Source organism: Sturnira hondurensis, unplaced genomic scaffold (genome assembly GCF_014824575.4).
Source record: "Sturnira hondurensis isolate 20B ecotype Veracruz unplaced genomic scaffold, ASM1482457v3 Scaffold0016663, whole genome shotgun sequence".
In the NCBI taxonomy this organism is placed as follows: Eukaryota; Metazoa; Chordata; class Mammalia; order Chiroptera; family Phyllostomidae; genus Sturnira; species Sturnira hondurensis.
This window is the reverse complement of record NW_028089294.1, coordinates 5,038,511-5,060,016: the sequence shown is the minus strand read 5'-3', so window position 1 is coordinate 5,060,016 and position 21,506 is coordinate 5,038,511. Positions and strand designations below refer to the sequence as shown.

Below are 21,506 nucleotides of genomic sequence, written 5' to 3'. Positions count from 1 at the left end.
CCTTGCCACGCTTAGTTCTTCAGTGGTTCCGCGGTGCCATCAAGACAAAATCAAACTCCTTAAAATGGTTTACAGGACCCTGTCTGATCGGGTCTCTGCATCCTCTCCATCACACTGTGACTCCATATGCACCCGCAATTTGCCTCTCTTTCTTTTACATCATCAATCTGCTGCTACTGTCGCCTTGCTGTTCTAGGAACGTGCCAGTGATTTTCCCCTCAGAAAGTTTTCATTTGACGTTCTTTCTGCCTGGAAGATTCTTTCACTCTAGAGAGTCACAGGGCTTGTTCCCTTCATGGCTTTCAGCATTTTATTCAAATGTTTCCTCACGAAAGCTTTCCTTGATTTCCTTATGTAAACTTGCAAGCTCTGCCTCCCAACTGGAGTGGATCTTATGCCCCACATGCCTTGTTTGTCTGCACTGTGCCCTTCACCATCTGTTACACTCTTTATTTCATTTATTTATTTGGTGTTCATCTGATTCACAAAAATATAGGCTAAAGGAAGGCAGAGAGTTTGGTCTGTTTTGTCCTCTGATGTACCTCCATTGTCTTGAATGTACCTGGAAATTAGCTAAGCACAGATTAGAATTTTGCATACATCCTCCGTGCCTGATATGTATTGTGGCATCCCACTTATGGTTTGTATGACCTTGGAAAAATGACTTCATCTGTGCTTCAGTTTTTCATCTGTAAAAAAGATAAAATAAGCTGCTAAGGATACCATGAGATGACATATAAAGCATACTCAGAGAAGCGCTTAGGATTCTAGTAAGTGCTCATTAAATGCTGGCCATTATAACTGTTACTGCTGATTCATCTGTGAGTTCCCTGAGGACAAGGGATGGGATCTATTCACCTTTTTGTTTTCTGGTGAGTTAAGCACAGTGTTTTGCATGTCACCAAAGGGGACTTAACTATTAAGTATTCTGACCACTAGTGCAGCACAGACGGGGTCCTGAGCAATCAGTGTGGTGCCAGCCTTGGCACGAGGTTAGGGTCCTGAAGACCTTCTACTGTGCCTTTCATTTCCCTTTGATTTGCTGCATCACAGGGAGACCTGGAGGCTTCTGGTAGATGGTCTAAGACTCTCAGAGCATGGGAGGTGGGGTATGGCTCCCAGAGTAGTGCTATTTCCCAACTAGTACAGAAATAGTTCAATGTTTTAACAACTGGTACATTTGCTCTGCTGTGTACCAGGTGACCACATGGCATAGAGTGAGTAGATGCTCTAATATTAATTATAAAATCAAAAGAGAAATGCATGAGTTAAAATTTCACGTTGGCAACACTGCTATGTTACCAAAATAAGGTCAAATACATTATATTGCCCCCAAATAGACTCATTGAAATGTTGTGTCAATTTAAAAGAAGAATCATGGATTCTTATCTTATACCAATCCATCCTGTTCTTTTCACCATTACCCTATTGCCACATAATGTGTATAGAGAAAATTTATATGCAGGCAGCAGGGACATTAGACTGGCAAAGACCCGGTCATACTTAGGGAAATTTTGACTTAGGCTTTGAAAGCCAGTAATGCTAATGGAGGGAGTGGTGAGAGAGAAAAAGAGAGGGAAAGACAGAAAAATTCGGTCACCAACATTTAAAATAGTCTTAGTAGTAATCAACTTGATGAGTTTTACTATCACATTGAGGCCCTGTCATGTTTGCGATGAACATGTTCCTTAATAGACTTTGAACTTGAACTCTTGAGTCAACCTTTCCTCTGCTTCTGGCCAATGGTGTTACTGACTTTTTGATAGACTGGTCCAGTTGCAAGTAAGCCATTTTCTATTCATGGATCCTCTTACAATAGGAACTAACAAAGTAATGTGTTATACTTTCAAGGTTGTGTAACTACCAAGTAAGTATTTGGTAGTAAAAGTAAGGATATATTTGTCATTGTAATGCTCCTCAGAGTAATATGAAATTACTGCTACTGAAGTTCCCCAATTAGTGCTTCCTTGAAATTAACTCCCCCCTCTGCTTTGTAAATGCGCTGCCTTCGGTCGATACGCATGTCATTCCTGATATCTAGAGCTATGGTACTGAATGCGGTGCTGTTTTTATTGATCAGCAGGGAGGGAGATATCAGAACTCTTCTGGAAAACTTTATTGATGATGTATGTTGACAGCTATTCCCTCTTTAAAGTGGCAAAATACTCTGGTTATTCTATTTCATGAATAGTCATTCTCATGAATTAACTTTCTTTTTTGATCATTTTAAAAACAGTAGCTTCCTGCTAGTTTTCAAACACAATTCTAATGCAGTGCATAAAAGTTAAATAAAGCGTTTTTAAAATCATAAGTGGTAATATTAAGACATTACGTAGAGTTTATTTGAAAGTTATTTAGGCTTACTGGGCCAAAGAACAGAATGTAAACCCATTATGGGTCCTTCAGAACCCAAGTTTTAAAATTAAATCGACTAGGGGTAGTGTAACTCACTTTGCACTTTCTTCATTTTTCACTATTAATTTTAGTAAAAACTGGCCCATATTCTCCTTAAAGTATGTAAGTATACACTTTTTAAGTGGATTCACCCTAACCATAGAATATGCCTTTATGACTATATGAATAATATCCTGGGACCATCACCTCCCTAAGCTCCGCCCCCTTTTCCTCCACTGAGCATTATGGACCTCCTGCTCCTTCCTTTGCCTACTAGCACTGTCTCTTGGACCAAATTTGTTAAAAGTTTGTAAGCCTACAACTCTTCTCACCACTTAAGGGGATTACAGGGTTTGGTTTCATTTTATTCTTTTTTTTAATTGTTCAATTATAGCTGCCTCACCTTTTCCCCATTGCTCTCCCCTGCCCCGCCCACTCCCCGCCCCAGCTTCCACAGTCAATCACCCCCATTGTCCAAGCCCATGAGTTCTCTACTCAGGTTCCTTTACTTGTCCCTTCCCCTTCATCCCCCCATTATCTTCCTCCCCCTTCCCAGCTGGTCACTGTCAGTTTGTTCTTTATTTCCATGTCTCTGGTTCGATTTTGCTTGTTTGTTTCTTTTGTTGATTAGGTTTTATTCTTGTATGTCAGGATTCTCAAAAATGGAGTTGATGGATCAGCTTCCAAAGATCCATGAATCCCTGAAAGATGTACAGAATTCTATATTTAAAAGTATTTTGCTGGAGAAAGACTCTGTGGCTTTCAGCAATTCCCCATAGAATCCCTAACATAGAAAAGTTAACAACCGTATTTGTTTCCACCCTCACTTAAATAATTAAATGCAATTGGGGCTTACTACTCATATCTCATTTTTATTTTGAGATGTTTTATTTATTTTAAGCTTGTCAGTTTTAATTAAAATGGTTACATTCTATTGTTTATACTGACAGTTTTTGTTTACTGGAACTGTAGATTTTGGTGATTTGAGTAATTTTTTGTGAATGACAAATATGAAGGAAGCTTACAAGCTTTCGGAGAGGTCATTACTTCACTTCACATGATAACATTACCACTTCCCAAACAGGAGAAGCTGCAAAATCCTCAGAAATTCTTTGGCTCTTATTCTTGGCTTTATTCTGCTTCCTAGAAGTTTTCATCCCAGTTCCTGATGCTTAATCAAATATGAGCTTTACTTTTTATTTAACTTTTTTATGGCCATGTGCCTTGTCTCTTTAATCAAATATAAGCTCTCAGGGGATAGAGACACTTTAATTTTTTATTTTGTTTCTCCCCCAGAGATTTGCAAGTGCAACAGCAAGTAGACAATCAATAAATCTCCACTAAGTGAATCAACTCATTTCTCAAGTCACAAATATATCCTCATTGCCATTGCCAATCTATTCTAGGTATATAAAATCAGCCTCCTTCCTTGGTGGGAAAAGAGAGATCATTATTCTCTCTGACCTTTTTGCTTGCTGGATAGTCAACATCTTAGGATAAAATGCCTTTGAAAGTCCGCTAGGTGCATTGCAACTTGATATAGCAACTTTGTTCCCATGAGGGTCTTACATAACTAGACTGTTGAGAGTGATTTTCAACCTGTGTCCCACCCCCAGCACATCTCGGGGATGTTCGGAGACTCCATCAGTGGCGGTAGTTCACTGCAACAGTAGACCTCGACTCTCAGGGCGGTCAGGCTGTGGGTGTGGGAGTGGAGTAAAAGGCAGGGCATTGAAATCCCGGTGGGTGGTTCTGATTTATCCTTCTGGAAGTGAGCCCATTCTCCCCCATTCCTCCCCAAGCAAGCAGAGAAACACTAAATTAGAACCATTAGGAAGAGAAGAGAATTAGTCCATTGGAACAAATTTTGTGATTTCAGAGACTGAATTTTACAAAATTACAGTGGTCAATGAGCACTTAGTAATTAAGAGTTATGACCATATTAGGCATCACTTGCAAACACTCTTACCTAAAGGGCTTAGCATGGCCTTTGTACCCCTCAGTGGAACTCTACACCACCCACAAGTAAGAATAAGCTAATTTATAGTTGATTAGTCTCTCTTTTTGAGGTCTAGAAACAAGAGTGAAAGCACTCTTTTTATAGGTAATTTTCTCTTCTCAAATACCTGCAAGTGTGATTGATGGGAATGGCAAGAAACAGTTGGATCTGGAGAGTGGACTTTACTGAATAAACTAAATTAAGTTCTTTACTTGAATGGAGAAGAGAAATAAAGACATGTTGAGATTTGCATTCAAAGCAAAAGATGGAAGATAACCTGAAAATAAAATACTGAAACTAACACTTGAGGGGCACCTGTACCAACAACCTCAAGGGGGTATAATCAGAATAATCCAAAACAGTGGAAATTCTAGGACAAGTGACCCAGTTTCTTTCACAAATGATTCATAAGAAACTAAAAAAACGGAGGAGGAGAAAAGCTGCGTTAAAGAAACGTAGGAAAAATGTTAGCCAAATACAATGTATAAACTTGAATGTGATCCATTGGAATAAACTGTGTGTGGGTATATCTACATGATGAGATAATCAGGAGGGAGGGAAACTTCATGCCCTTGTATACCTGACAATACTAAGATAAAATATTTAAGGTGTGTTATTGATATACAATTTACAGGTGAAAATATTGAAGGATGAAATGTCTGGTATTTGATGTGATACGATCTAGTGGGAGAGAGTGACATAGAGACAGAAGAGGAAAAAGATCCGCTTGCTTTGATTACTAAAGTGGGTGATGGGTACATTGGGCTCATATTATCGTCACTACTTAGGGAACATTTTAAATGGTTCACAACAAAAAGTCATTAAAATAAAAAAATAAACATTAAGCACAAATATACTACTATGATTTGGACAAAATATAGGGGATAAAAAAATTCAGAATATTTTCAAAGTATAATTACTTACATATGCACAAATACAGACTTCATTTGAAATGCCAATTAGGCATCTAATCACATTGAATATACATTTCTGCACTTAAATCACTATAGCCAAGCAATGTTCTATTTGGTTCTCATTATGGTATATAAAACACTACCTTTCACTTTAAAGAGTATCAGTAATTCACAATAGTTCCTGTTCTTTCAATCCATTATGGGCAGAGTTGACAAAGAAAACCAGAAAATATCTTTTTCCTGTAAATCATTAGAGCTGCGCTGCTCACTGCTAGAACCCATAGGACATGCAAATATGATGATGGTGCATGCAAGAGCAGCTTAGTGTTCAGTTAAGAAATAAACACAGGTACCACTAATTTCTAAAATACTTTTAAAGCATCACATATCAACCTTCCTTCCAAAAATATTAAAAAATAGAAATTTCTCTATCATTTCCACTGTGAATTAAACCTTTTTATGTTATTGAAGATGATGGAAAACGTGAGGAAAATGTTCTTAGGAGTCAGAATGATCTCATCAGCATTACTGGGGCATTCCAAATGTAATCAAAGAGGTAAATGGGAATAAAAAATATTCTCTGACAGATGAGCCTGCCATGTCATGGGAATTTGCAGCCTGTCTGCACAGAATGAATTTCCTTTTGAGGCAAAATGTTCCCTCTGATGCTAAAGGAACCAAAATACTTTTTTAAAACCACAGAACCGTTGTAAGAACAGGAAGAGGTGCTGTGTGACACATCGCAATTATGAGCCAGTAATACTGACAAACAATTCAGAAACCATGGAAGTAGGCTGAGCTTCACTGAAAGCTTTGGATGGTCAGGAAAATGGGAAGGAAAAAAAACCACTGCCTAGAAACGCCTGCAATGAACTTCTGACAGTAAACTGGGGAAGATGGGTCTCTCAGAGTAATGTCAATGAGGTCCTATTAAGCACCTTGTAAGTAATTGATCCCACTTTTATGAAATAACTGAAATTCATAACCAGCACTTTACTTATACTCCAAAAGGGTAGATAACTGAACCGGATGGCCTCAAAGGCAATGGCACCCAGATTTTTGTAAATTCCTGAATGGTACAATTTTTTCTTGACTTTGGAGGTTCCAACTTTGCTAAGTAAGAACAGTATAAAAACAATAACATAAAAGCTCTATTGCCACTATCATTTAAAAATGACATCTCAGTAATTAAAAAGTGGGTATATTCAGCTTTAGGACAAACTCACCACATTATCTTCCTCTTCTCATTTCACTACTGACGGGCAGAAGTGCTATCACAGACTGCTTGTCCTAGGCAGCGCCGTTCTGTGGGTGAGCTTTGGCTACCATTACTCTTGCTAGTCTCTTTCAACATGGAATAGAAATCATAGAGGCTAAGATCTTTGGACTCTGTAAATGTTAGAGAAGCTGATCTTTTAGGTTATTTAAAGGGGAAAGGACATTTGTCATTTTGAGAGGCAAATTTTTCAGCCAATCCATTTCTCTGAATGATTATTATCATCTAATTTCTTCACTCGCTGTTTTCTCTTCCAAATCACTTTTCAAAATAGGTATTTTAGACATATAGTTTATTGTAGATCATATTTGCCTAATACAGTGTCTGGCACAAAAAACACCCCTTTATTACATAAAAATATTTTATTACAAAGTCATATGTGTGTAATTCTGTAACATAACAATATCACATTCAAGTACATCATAGGATATTTTAGGTGAAATGCTCAAGTTACTGTCCATCTCGTGAGAGACATTCACGTACCCTACCAACCACACTCAATGGCATTACTTCTGCCAGACCCTGTTTTTATAAGGCTAGTTTAAAAGCACAGATTTTTGAAAGTAGTAGCTAGCTGATTTTATAATATGCTTGAAATGATAGATCCAAACACTCAGAAAACACAAAAATTGATGATCTTGGAGTAGTGTGTTTTAAATAACAATAATTTAAACCACTTAGTTGAGTGTGGCCTCAAACTCTTCAATAATCACATGGAAATTGGCCTATAGATTATCATAATTCTACCAATAGAATGTGGAGCTATTACAATATTTTAAAGATGCGCTATGTATAAAGGTAGCTGTTTTCTATCATTATCATCATAATGTCTTAAGAACCTCAACATGCAAGCTAGCATACCGACTCTGTCTGCACTCACTTGTATGTTAGGAAATCAGCACAAGAGAGAAGCATGATCCTAGAGGAAGAAACAGTATCTCAAGAGTTCTCAGTCACTGACCACAAGACCTCAGAGGAGTCATCTCATCTTTCTGTGTCTTAGTCGCCATAGGTTATTAATAACCTCTAAGCTGCCTCCTCAGTTACGACCTTTGGAGTCCCAAAATTCTCAAGTGTAGTGCCTAAACAGACATATATATATATATATATATGTGTGTGTGTGTGTGTGTGTGTGTACATATATATGTGTGTGTGTGTGTGTGTACATATATATATGTGTGTGTGTGTGTGTGTGTGTAACTGTAATCCTGTGTGTAAGTGAACATATATGGGAAGACATATTACCCGGTGTGATTCCATCCACTTAAACCACCGATATTGATCGTAAACAATGTGTACCTTTTTCCAAAACAAACTGTACCCCTCCAGAAAGATTTGCCACCATCAAGCACCTCCAAGAGAATGTGCTATAGTTTGAGAAGGCTGTAAGAAAAAGTGCCTTGAGCAATAGCGGCAGAGTTGAGCTAAGATAACAAGTATGAAGAGAACAACACACTTGTTGCTCAACTTTGAGATCCACTTTGAGTTCCCCTTAACTGAACTTCACTTTCAGTCATGGCTTCTTCATTCTTAAGAGTTTAGACTCCCTATCCCATAAATAATTTAAAAAGGAACGAAGCAAGGGATAGAATAACAGAAAGGAAATAAAATACAGGGGAAGAGAATTATTGCCATGAATGTCTTGGGAGAGAGTCAGGAAACAGAAAAAGTATACAAAAGCTTTGGAAATGCACTTCCTCACCTTTCAGGTTGAGGCACTAAAGGCACTCACTTTGGAACTAAGGCAATATAACATATATTGAAATGGGTGGAGGGGGGAATACTTATTCACACTGGTTAAATAAAACGAGGCACAAATAGCTTATATGTCCAGTTTTATCTGTCTCTGGGACCGTGGTAGGAACTCTGCATCACAAAATGTTGGAGGACTGACAATCACGGTCACGAAAAAGAAAAAAACTTTTCATATGAGCATCCTCTGCAACAAAAGCATAGAATTGAAACCAAGGATGATAGTGAACCTTCAGAGTTTATAGTTTTGATTCTTCAGGATTTAATTTTCAGAATCTCATTATAACTTAATATGTACTTAGAGTGCTAAAATCAATATTTTATTTTACTGGATGTATAAAAAAATTTAGATGAACTTTCATAGGCTTGCTTGCACTCACAGAATTCCCCAAACCTATTTCCTCCATTGTGCTGTAAACCTTCCAATTGTGACTCCATGGAGTTTGCAGACAAGGGTTTCTGAATTTGAGAATTTGGTTGTTTCCTTTCTTGTTGCACTACAAAAGATAGCCAGAAATAAAAATGCGGCTGCGGAACCAGCACTGTGGTCATCCCTTTATGGGCTCAGGCGGCGAATATTTCAGCAGAAAAGTATTGTGTTCATGAGAAATGAGAAGGTGCCTGCTAACCATAAAGTTTTTGAAGAGTTCAAAAATAAATTTCAGACAAATGATTCTATAGATGAAGCTATACATGTTTTTCTTAGTTAATCCAACTATACCTCTAGAATTCCATTTAGAGGTCCCTTTGAGCTTGCTGAGTGAACACCATGAACAAAGTTCACCCTTCCCAGTTAAAAAATACTGATGGACAAGAAGTTGTCATTGAAATTAGGTGGTGGCAGACATGTCCAAGGAATGCTGCCGGGATCTGATCCCTCTATGTGTTGAGTGGAGGCAGCAACCAGTGGTCGAGAGCACAATGTTGGAATGGTGGTGATCCGTGGAAGCAGTATCGTGTTAGAAGCACTGGAATGAATGTCTGTGTTCACCAGAGAAATCAATAGCTTCCACGCGTCCCCTTGCCAGAGTACCCACTTTGCTACAATATAAAAATAGGCTCGTGTACATTTTCATGTTGAACCTTTTTGTTAAATAAACTTTTATAATAGTAAAAAACACAAAACAAATTTTACTTCTTGTCCAAGGCCTAAATCAAGTCCCACCTCCTTAACAAAATCCCATCTAGAGAACTTCAACTCAGCCCCCCTCTGAAATTTAATGGCAGGCATTAAAAAATTATTTACTGAATGTTTACTAGATGTCAAGTAATTAACCCAGCCTTTCTTTCAAAAAGGAGAAAGAAGTAAGCAACTTGACAACCATACAAAGTCTTAGAATTCAATTTGACTATTTTATAGGTAGTGTTGGTGTTATCTTCTTGATTGGATTATAATTCCTGAAGAACTAAGACAACATCTTGTCTCTTTCTCTTGTGTAATTCTTAATGCCTAACTCAGTATATTCAATAAAATAAATGCAGCTAGTTATTCTGCACTAAAATGACTTTGAATTTTTTTAAAAATGCAAAAAGAAACTGTGGGAAGTAAAACTTTTTAAATAATTAAGGAGAGTAATTTGGCTATGTGGATGTGTAACTTTATATATAACTCCGATTCTAGGCATTTATCAAGTGAGACCATGTTGCTCCAGATGACTGGTAGAACTGCCAGATGACAGGCCTCGTGAGTCATCTCAGTGTGGTGAACAGAGAAAACGCTCAGCTGGGCTCAGCCTGTACTGCTGACCTACAAATCCACAAGTTTCTTGTTGTTAAGCCACTAAGTTTTGGGATATTTGGTTACGTGGCAATATAAAGCTGATCCAATTGTATTCATAAATATTGTTTGTAATAGATTGGAAAACAATTCAAAAGTAAAATAATTTTTCAAAATACAGGTTGGCCACATAAGAAAAAAACTGAACTCTGGTTAATGATGCTTGAGAACTTGAAAGGAGAGGAGTCTACTGATGTCTACCACTTAGTTTGCAATACATAAAAATACAAAATGGACTGACAGAGAGAGGGCTAGTTCCCTTGATGTGTGAAGTATGATAAAATACTAGTTATAGAATCTAGGTGGTGTTACTTCAACATTTTTATAGTTTCTTTTCTTTTCTTTCTTTTTTAAAAATTTCTGTCTAGCGGATCACTTAAGGGCCTAGGAGAATTGAAGTCTGGCTCCCCTTTCGGGGTGTTGAACAAGCTGGTTAATTTCCCAGTGGTGAGCCCCAAACCAGGGCAGATCCTGCTGATGGCGCCTAGGAGCTGATGTAGACTGTAAGCGTCAAAGGGTCTGGTACCTGGATCTGAATGATTTGAGGCCCGACTGTATGGTGAAATAAGACATGCCCTAAATGCTGCCAAGGCTGACAATGCTCTACCTTCTCTGGGGCTATGACCAGTCCCGCTGAGGACACACTGTCCTCAAGACAGAGGTCAACTTGCTTCAGCTCTTCCTCAGAGGCTGCAGCAATTAAGACGTCGTCCACGTGATGATAAATAATGCTTTGAGGAAACTGAGTCCGCAATGGCCGAAGGGCCTGATGAACAAAATGTTGGCAGACGGTGGGGCTATTTAACGTGCCCTGCGGCAGGACTCTCCACCAGAACCTCTCTGACGGTTGAGAGTCATTAAGTACTGGGACTGAGAAGGCAAATCTCCAGTGGTCCTTTTCCACTAGGGGATTGTGAAGGAGCAATCCTTTAAGTCAATGACAGTAGAGGCCATTCTTGTGGTACACATGCTGGATATGGAACCCCTGGCTGAAGGGCTCCCATGGGTTGTAAGATTTCATTAATTTTTCTAAGGTCATGTATAAATCGCCATTTCCCTGTTTTCTTGGGAACTATGAAAATAGGAGTATTCCATGGGCTATTGGACGGTTCTATGTGCCCTGCCTCTAATTGTTGTTGTACAAGCTCTTGAAGTTTTTCTAACCTCTCCTTTCTCAGCAGCCACTGGCTAACCCACGCAGGTGTGTCAGACAGCCAAGTGAGGGACGAAGGAGAAGCCTGGACAGCGGCTGCTAAGGAAAAGGGGGAGGGTGGTTTGTATCCCCCACTGAGTGAGGAGGTCCCTGCCCCAGATGTTAAGTGGGGCGGGAAGGACGTAGGGTCAAATTCGTCCCACTTGCCTATCCAGATCACAACATTTAAGAGTCCACACACTTTTGTAGGGCTGAGAAATGCCCCCTATCCCAGGTATAGCAATGTAAATAAAATAGAAACCCCTTTGTTGACATTAAGCGTTCCAATAGCCTCCCAGAGCACAGGGGCTGCTGTCGCCTACCTCAGAGATGACCTGGCTGGAACTCCGCCTCGTGCTCTCTCTATAGTTTGTTTTCTTAATAAAAATGTTGGAAAAACAGGTTGGATCATATGGTGCATTTACACTGTGGAATATTATATAGACATTAAAAATAACAGGGTAGAAGATGATCCAAATTGACTGATAAGTCTTTAAAAACCCAAGTAAAAATAGTATATAGTTTTGTAAAACACAAATTAAAAAGTATAGATATAGAGGAAAAAAGATCTAAAAGACATGAGCTACATGATAACCTCCAGACATGGGACGATGACTTTTTCTTCCTGCGTCAACCACCATTCCCTGTTTGTAAAACATGTTTTGTTTTTGTATCACTGACTAAGCCACCCCTCACTGTGGCCCCACAGAAGACACCCCAGGTTCACTATTTAAGAGGGACGGGGACACACCACTGGCTTTATACCTCTACACATGCCACCTCCGACACCATCGCCACCTCTTAGAGGACGTGGGGTGAGGACTGTTTTGTATCACTTAACACGGTGTGTGTTCCAAACTGTCCTACTTAATTAGGAAAAATTTTTAAAGCAATTAAGAGAATAGGGAAAATGTTTAAGAGGTTAAACCTTTTTTTCATTTTGAAAAGAACTTGTTTACAAAAACAATGGTGTTCCATTTTAGGATAAGAGAAAATGAAATGAGGAGGATGGAATTCAGAGAATAGTAAGAGTTTGTTTAGCTATCTGAAGGGTTTGGTTCTAAAAGTAACTACACGCCAGAACAGAGACTGAAGCTCTTCGCTTCTTGGAAAGCGCATCTCCAAGAAAGTAGAAAGTAGACTATGTTAGTGACCTCTTAAGATCTCGTCCAGTTTTATAAAAATTTTTTGAAGTAATACATCACTGATATTTATATTCAGTCAGAGTGTTGGGATAAAGCCAGATGTTACTAAGTAATTTGGAGACATCATTCCTTCCCTAAATTTAGACTAACCGAAACCTGGTAATGGGGAGAAGAAAAGAATACCGAAAACGGGGGCTGAGGGACTCTGACCCATGGGCATCTAATTGTTAGCCAAACCGTACACAAATTCTCGAGTCTATTTAACACTGGGGTAATTTTCATCCCCATCTGACAGAAAGTAAAATGAAAAGATATCCCACAAGTCACCATAACATTCTCTAAAGAAATGTGAAAAGTTCATTTTTATACCAAACAGCCATGCGATAACAAAGCAATATCATCCTGCTGCCTATCAAGAGTTTGCTCGTGTGTGTGCGTGTGTGTGCGTGCACATGTTTGTGTGTTTTAACTGGACAACAGGAGGAAAAGCTTGCCCATGTTAACGTACCTAAATATGAGAGTGCAGAGCACGGAGGGAGAACAGGTTTCTTCGAAAGAGGTGGTGGTGGTGTGCAGCGGCGTAGCGAAACCCAGGACAGAGTATTGTGAACAGTGTTAGACTCAGTCTGAAAAAGGGATCAGTAACTATTTTCATTTCAATTCAGTGATAAACGTAAATGTCAGAAGGTGGAAATAAGTAAAAGGCTTTCTAACAAAAGTCTTCAACCAACGTAAGGATTTTGTGTGTGTGTATGTGAAGTAAATCTAGGTTGAAATAAGAATCTGAAACATTTTCCATTACTTATATTTATAAATTGCAAGATAAGGCATTTAAACATCACTAGTTATTCAAAGTTCGTTGTGTACCGAATTGTTTTGAAGGAAAATTCATAACATTCTCTCACTGGAATAAATTTCTTCTTAGTTTCTTAAAGCAAACAAAAGAGAAACACAGAAGTTGTTTTTATAGACCTTGCTAAGGTTTCAACCCCACCATTAACATACACTTTTTCCAGGAACACCGTTGGCCCGACACAAGCTCAGTGATTATACTGGACACTTTTAAATTCAGATTGAAAAATAAGAATAAAGATGTATGTGGAATCTAAGCCTCAGATTCCCATTGCTGAGATTTTTTAAATGAGTGTTTTTGAGATTCTTTAAAAAAGAAACTATGGTTTCTTTTATTTAAAAAAATTTGCATAGATTGATCTTTAAATTTTAAGAAATGATTCTGACAAATTACTTTTCATTTCCACAGAAGATAATGGCCCTATTAAACGAAATAATAATAGGGCATGGACTAAATGGGCTCTAAAAGAATATGATATTGATGTATCCACATTTTCCAGCTCATTCATTGCAGGATTAGCTGCAACCAGGGCAGTGGCTATAAACTGTTCAGATTGGTCCCTAAGAACTGCCAGATGGTCAGAAGAAAATATCTTACAATGTGTTTGTTAATTGAGCCCTTCAGACAAGGGCAGATATGACCTAGCTTGGAAAGCTGGCAGGTATTATGAAGTGTTACTTTCTCTTTGTAAATAAACGATGAGTTTTTGTCACCCATTTGAGAAATGGAGAACAACAGAAATTTCTAACACAGTCCCAAAGCTTCTCATCCCTAGGCAAGTCTCACAAGTTTTAAGTGATTTTCCATTCCATCTACTATTCAAGGGAATTGTTTAGTAAACAATATTCAAGAACCCACATGTGTCAGGATCCACAGAAAATTTCTCTATATTGCTCACAGATTAATGATTGGTCAAAATTTAAAAGACATGCTAAATGGGTGAGCCCTACCCAGACAAAATGCATATATTTTTCCTAGGTAATTATGGCTTTTTACTGACGTGCAATTACTCAATCTAATCATGCAAGGCCAGTTAGCAACTTGCAAATATGAGGTTTGGTATATGAACTGAACACCTGTGATAGAATGTAACTCTTCTGAACATACTACTTAAAAAATATGACCTTATCTGTTTCTTCTTTTTGTTTCTTTATATCTTCTCACCACTATCTCACCCCCAGAGCCCTAAATAAGTTAAGTTTCTAAGACAAAACCCAAAGGGCTTCTGATTTTAAGGGTCCGAGCCTTGCTGCCAGTTAGGTGTTCCAAGCTGAAATTTCATTACAGTATATTATTCTCTCCTTTATATTATCATACTTCTGCTTTGTGAAAATATTCTAAATAAGTTTCACAGGTTAAACGTGCTGTGTGATCAAGGCACACTTGCCGGGCTGTTCACGAGTGGCTTGCTGAAGAGGACAACGCTAATTCCACAGAAGTAATGGAATGTAAGAAACTGTATTTTAAAATGTCGAATAAAGCCTTTCAGCCATTTCCACAAGGAAACTGGACCTTCCTTGTTTTCTCCCATACTCTTTCATAATTTATTTTTTGCATAACTTTGTTTTGTGATTCAAAAACTAAGAGTTAAAAATGAATCGAATGTAGGCAGGGGTTCTTGGGATTTATAGAGAGAATTCAGGGGTCCAGGAACTTAAAAGAAAAAAAATGTTATTTTTACGAAATAAACTGAAAATTATCATTTCCTTCAAATATAAATGTAGGCTATGAACAATGATATTTTCATGCAACATTATAGTTATTGCAGTTATTTCAAAATGCCCCTTAGTTCAATCTCAATGAAAAATTATAATAGTTATTAGAGTTGCAACTACATCTTATTATTTTATTGTGGCAATAAGAAAGCACATACATTACTATATCACAATTGTGTCTTAAACATATTCTATAACTATATTTCAATGTAATTGGTTTCTTTTGTATTCCTATAATTTTATTAATACATTTAAAACATTATTGTGAGAAAGGATCTATCAGCATCACCAGATACCAAAGGGTCTGTGGCATTGAAAAAAGAAAGGTTTCAGAACCTCTGAGCTAAAGGGATTATAATATGTATACTTACACACCATCTACCACATAATATTATGTTTCTATTTTTGACTGGAACATTCATTAGGATTAACAAAGTGCCCATAAAGTGACATGTTTTCTGTATGAAGTGATGATTTCCCTGGCTGGTAAATAGCATTAACTATAGAGTCACTGCAAAGAATTATGGACATCAGACCTTAAAAATAATTCTATATTTAGACAACCAAATAGAGGTAAGCAGATAGAGGATGAAAATGTATTAATCACACGTTAGTACTATCTTCCTAGGATCAGAACTTAGTAAAAAAGGCAGTTAACTAATCTGTCCAAAAGCCAGCCCTTTGTGGAAACAGTCACACCGCAGTTGATCACCAATGTTACAGACAGATCAGCCAGTCGATTAACATGTGCCAGCACTTAGGGATCGCCACCAGCGCCACCCCCTGAAAGAGAGCTGTTCTCTAGGACGGAAAAATGCTAACTTGGACCTATCGCATAAACAACAGATTATGGGGGAAATTTCAGTTATTGAAAAGGACATTCATCATTCCAAACATTAATAAAGATCTAATCAGCCAAATGGCATAACTCATTTTCCTTATAAAATATATAATTTTTCTCTAAAAAGTTTGTTTTTGTGGCAGATTTAAGTCAATATATAATTCTATATGCATGATTCTAATTAAAAGTAAAACTCTGGACTGGTTACAATGCTGCCAGAATGACCTCCTGCATGCAATTTTCTGCGTAGAGAGCCCCACAGTTCCACAATGAAGGCCTTTGATGATGCAAGCTCCGTACAAAGCTCAAATTCAGAAGCTGATCATGAATAACCCTGTTGCCTCTTGAGAACTGACACTTTCCCGTCTGCTTCATGATGGGATCTGGTTTTAAGAGGTCATGTTTTATCCAATCAGTGGTTCCAAAAACACGGATGCACCACAGAATCAGATGGAGATTTTAGTATAAACAGATTTTTCTTTTCTTTATTTTTTGTTTCTTTTCTTTTCTTTCCTTCTTGTCTCTCTCCTTCCTTCCTTCCTTCCTTCCTTCCTTCCTTCCCTCCCTCCCTCCCTCCCTCCCTCCCTCCCTCCTTCCTTGATCCCTTCCTCTCTCTCTCTCCCTTTCTTTCTCTCTCTCTTTCTAATGGATTTCTGAATTCACCTGCGCACTGAGATTAAGCAGACCCAGCTGCTTCACTGGTGAATGCTACCAAACATTGAGAAAAATAATATCAATTTTTCTTAAATATTTTCAGAAAATTGAAAAGCAAGAATATCATCTAACTCACTTTATGAGGACAACATTAACCTCATACAAAAAACATACAAAGACATAATGAGAAAACTACACCCCAACATCCCTCACAAACAAACATTTCAGACCCCGAGAAAGAACACACCTACTGAAAAGGGCTCTGGTGGCTACGTGGGCTCAAATTAAAGCAAAACAAAACAACAACAAAAAAAACAACAATAAGCCCCCCCCCCCCCAAAAAAAACAGAACTTAGCAGCCACAAGGGACTTCTCTGGGGTCTCTCAGGGAGAGGCCTTCACTGAACCAGCTGCCTCTGCACTGGCCTACCTGCCTGTAGCTGTGCTTCTGCCAACTGAGTTAGTCCTTATATAGGAATTCCTGGAATCCTTTTTCGACAAATAGGGCTGAGGCTTTCCCTAACCAATTAAAGCTGTGCAGCTAGCTATATCCCCATCAACATCTTCATTGACCAATTAGAGCTGCTCCATTCTAACCAATCAGGAAAGTGCCTTTTGTACCAAACTGTGAGGATTTGGAGTCCTCATTTGCATGAGGATGGACCGATCAGGGATAGGTGGGGGGACTTCTGTCAGCTCCCCTCTGACTTTGAGAGAGTGCTTTCCCTTTCTATTGGGGATCCCTGGCTGAGCTGAAACACAGAAGTTGTCTGGCTGGAGCAGAGTGGACTGGCATGGAACAAAAGAGACCAAAGCAGAGTAAACCAGCACATGGCAAAGCAGACCCACACAGAGCAGAGCAGGACAGATCATCAGGAGTAGCGCAGGGCTGTCTAGCCTGAAGGGGCCTGGCCCCAGGGCTGCCTAACAGCCAGTGTATCATTCAACAAAATGCCCTTCACCGCACCCCAAGTTTGGGATTCTTTTTGGCATTGAATTGTTGGTGCCAATAACCATTGGTTAACAATCTCTTGTGTTATCACTTTTATGTTATTCAACATCATAAAGGTTTAACCAGTGCAGTATGGAAATAAAAAGAAATAAAAGGCATCTAGATGGGAAGAAATAAGTAAAATTGTCATTATTAGCAAACAACATGATTGTTTTTGTAGAAAATTCTAAGGAATCTACAAAAAAGGTACTAGAACTAATAAGAAAGTTTAGTAAGGCTGCAGACCACAAAGTCAATTGTATTTTTACATACTAGAAACAATTAAAACTTTAAAATTTACAATAGCATTTAAAAATGTAAAAATGATTAGAAATAAATCTGATAAAAAGATATGCAAGACCTATAGACTGAAAACCACAAAACGTTGCTAAAACATAAAGTTTAAATTAATGGAAAGATATGCCATATCCATGAATTTGGAGACTCAATATTGGTAATGTCTATTCTCCCCAAACTGATCTACTGATTCAATGCAATGTCAGTTGAAATCCTGCCAGTGAAATAGACAAGCTGATTCTAAAATGTATATAGAAATGCATAATACTTAGAATAGCCAAACCATCTTTGAAAAAAAAGATCAAAGTGTTGAGGGCAAGGGGAACTAGCCAGAACATAGCTGTAAGGAAGCAAAAGGTGTTTTACTAACTAACGCAAAGAGGCTCCGGGACACGCTGGAAGAGCAGAGTGTGTTCCAGGATGTGGTGTAAGAGCAACGAGGTGAGTCAGGCAGATAGCCATCTGGACAGTCACTAGGGAGGGAAATTTTGCCCCTGTGCACGAGCTCAACTGACCAATCAAGTAAAGGAGCACGAGCCAGTGCACGAGTTAACTCACCAATAATCAGTAACCCTATTGTGCCCCTGAGCCAACCGCTAACCGCCACATCTGCTTCTGTATCCAGCTTGCTTGCGCGCCTCCATAAAACCCTAAGCCTGTAAGCGTTTGGCTCGACTCTCATTTGCAGCCCTTGCGGGCACCGTGTCTCCGGACACTTTGGAGAGTTCGTCCCTGTGCAGGTTAGACTTGGCCAATAAAGTAACATCTTTGGAACCCCGAAAGTCTCCGACATTTGTTCTCACGGTTGGTGAATGCAACACAAAGTTGGAAGACTAATATTATATGATAAGACTAACAGTAATCAAGAGACTCCAGTTTCCATATAAAGATGGACAGTGTATTGTGATTTATAAGACCAAATATATGCTTGATGTTCATCTCAGGCCCCATTTCTAGCTCTGAGCTCCTAAAACCCTTGGAATTTCCCAAATTGTGGAAGAGATAAAGGTATCTTTTGTTATGTTAATGAGATGAAGTTTTGGAATGCCCCAAGGTCACCTAAAGATGAGGGCTGGTTGCCAAAACAAATCAGGTGATTAGGGGGTCCAAACTTTCAGTCCCACCCCATGGCCAGAGGGAAGAGGGGAAAGGAGGCTGACTGGATCATTATTGGCCAGTGATTGAGTCAGTTGTGCCTCTGTAATGAAGTCTCCATAAAAGCCCAATGGACAGTATTCAGAGAGCTTCTGGGTTGGTGAGATTTGGGGAGGATCATGTACTCAGACGGGGTGCAAGCTCCATGCAATTTCCACATACTTTGTACTCCAAATCTCTTCCATCTGGAGGTGCATCTATAGCCTTTATCTATCCTTTCATAACAAACTATAATGCAGTGGGCAAAAGAATTTCCTGAGAAGTCTATGAGCCTCTAAGAAATTAATCAAACCTAAGGAGGATATTGTCACAACCTCTGATTTATTCATTTATTTTTGGTTTTGTAATATGGTTTTCTGCTTTTTAAAAAAGCTGTTCAATTACAGCTGTCCCCATTTTCTCCCCACTACTCTCCCATGCCATACCTGTCCTGAGCATTGTCTGCTGGTGTGAGGACAAACACCCTCCTCTCCACACATTGCAAACTGAGTCTCAGAACATCCTTTAACAAGTATATCAATAAAACTGAATAGACCCCTGGCTGGTGTGGCTAAGTGGTTGAGTGCTGGCCTGTGAATCAAAGGGTTGCTGCTTTGATTCCGAGTCTAAGGCACATGACTGAGTTGCAGGCCATGTCTCCAATAGGGGACATGCGAGAAGCAACCACACATTGATGTTTCGTTCCATCTCTTTCTCCCTCCCTTCCCTTCTCTCTAAAAATAAATAAATAAGATCTGAAAAAAGAGAACTGAATACATAACCCAGAAAGAGACCCATAAACATATGGACAACTGATTTTTGACATAGGTTCAATGACAGTTCAATGTTGAAAGGATAGTCTTTGCTGGAACAACCAGGTAGTGAAGGTAAAATAAGAATGCGAATCCATAACATGAATCACATACTAAAATATTACTCAACATGGATCACAGACCTAACTGTAAAAGTTAAACTATAAAACTTCTATAAGAAAACACAGGAGAAAATATCTGTGACCTTGGGTTAGGCAAAGAGTCCCTAGACATGAATAATAAACCATTATCTGTAAAGAAAAGAAGAGAACGGATCAAACTCCTTTCAAAGTTATATTCTTTGAAAGATGCTGTTTAGAAGGTAGTAAGGCAAGCTACAAACTGCAAGAAGATAAACACAAACAATAGATCCACTAAAGGCCTTGTAATCAAAATATATAAAAACTCTCAAAACTGAAGGAAAAGAAAAAAAATGCCCAAATAAAAAAGTGGGCAAAAAACTGAACAGGCAGTTCACGAACATAAATACATATATGAAAAATCAACACATGAACAAATGCTCAACATTTCTGGTCATTTGAGAAGTCATTTAAATTAAAACCACAATGAGATATCATTATACAGTTATTAGAACACCTAAAACTAAAGAGGTTTATTATATTGAGTATTGGCAGAACTCTCCTACATCTGCTAATGGGAGTGTAAAATGGTACTATCACTTTGGAAATAATCTGGCAGTTTCCCCAAAAGTTAAACATACACCTACCATATTATTCAACCATTCTACTCCCAAGTATTTACAAGTGCTTATACATAAATGTTTATAAAAGCTTTATTTGTAACTACAAAAACTGGACACAACCCAAATGCCCATCAATGAATAAGTGGAATACTACTCAACAATAAAAAAGAAATGAACTATTGAAACTAAATAAATATTATGACATGGGTAAAACTCAAAATAAATACACCAAGTGAATGAAGCCAGATGAAAAGAGTACAAACAGTTTGACTCTGTTAATAATAAATTCTAGAAAATGCAAATGCATCTCTTGTGACAGAAAGCAGATAATGGTTGCATAGACAGGGATGGGAGAAAGAACTACAAAGGGACATGAGAAAACTGGGGGACGATGAATGTGTTCAGTGTCTTGAGCATGGTAATCGTTTCATTGGTACCTACATTACATACATAAGTCAAAACTTATCCAATTACACTTGAAATATATGCAATTTATAGTGGTCAATTATACTTCAGTAAGACTGTGTTTTACAAAATTCCATTCAAGCAATCCAGATTTTGGAACCACTAGCCTAAACAAAAGTCTTCAACACCTATGCCACCTTAGGCTGTCTATTCTGTTTTCAAACAGCTTTCAGAAAAAATATTTCAGCCCTGGCTTTTGTGTCTCAGTGGATTGAGCACCACCCTGAGAACCAAAAGGTCACCAGTTCCATTTCCAGTCAGGGCAGATGTCTGGGTTGTGGGCCAGGTCCCCAGTTGGGGGCACACAAGAGGCACATTGATGTTTCTCTCCCCCTCTCTCTCTCTAAAAATAAATAAATAAAATATTTTTAAAAGAAAAATATCTCAGAAACTTTTTTCTCATTTCACTTTTAAAGAACCTTTTAAAAATAATACTTGAGAGATGTTTAGTGTTTACTTTTTCTTTTTTAAGGTCGGCATGGGTCATATTAGCTGTATAATATTGGAATTATCAATGATACACAATGGTGGGGGTGTGATTTGTGTTTCATAAGATGAAAACCTGCTCCTGGGCTGCTATACACAAGGTACA

At 38.3% G+C, this 21,506-nt stretch overlaps 1 protein-coding gene and 1 pseudogene across 2 annotated transcripts in view; one reads left to right on the top strand and one right to left on the bottom strand.

Moving 5' to 3' along the window:
• The window catches only part of CAMKMT (calmodulin-lysine N-methyltransferase), a 348,130-nt gene that overhangs the window by 129,378 nt on the left and 197,246 nt on the right, over nucleotides 1-21,506 (bottom strand). The window lies entirely within an intron of this gene.
• On the top strand, nucleotides 9,030-9,619 carry LOC119001235 (small nuclear ribonucleoprotein G-like; annotated as a pseudogene).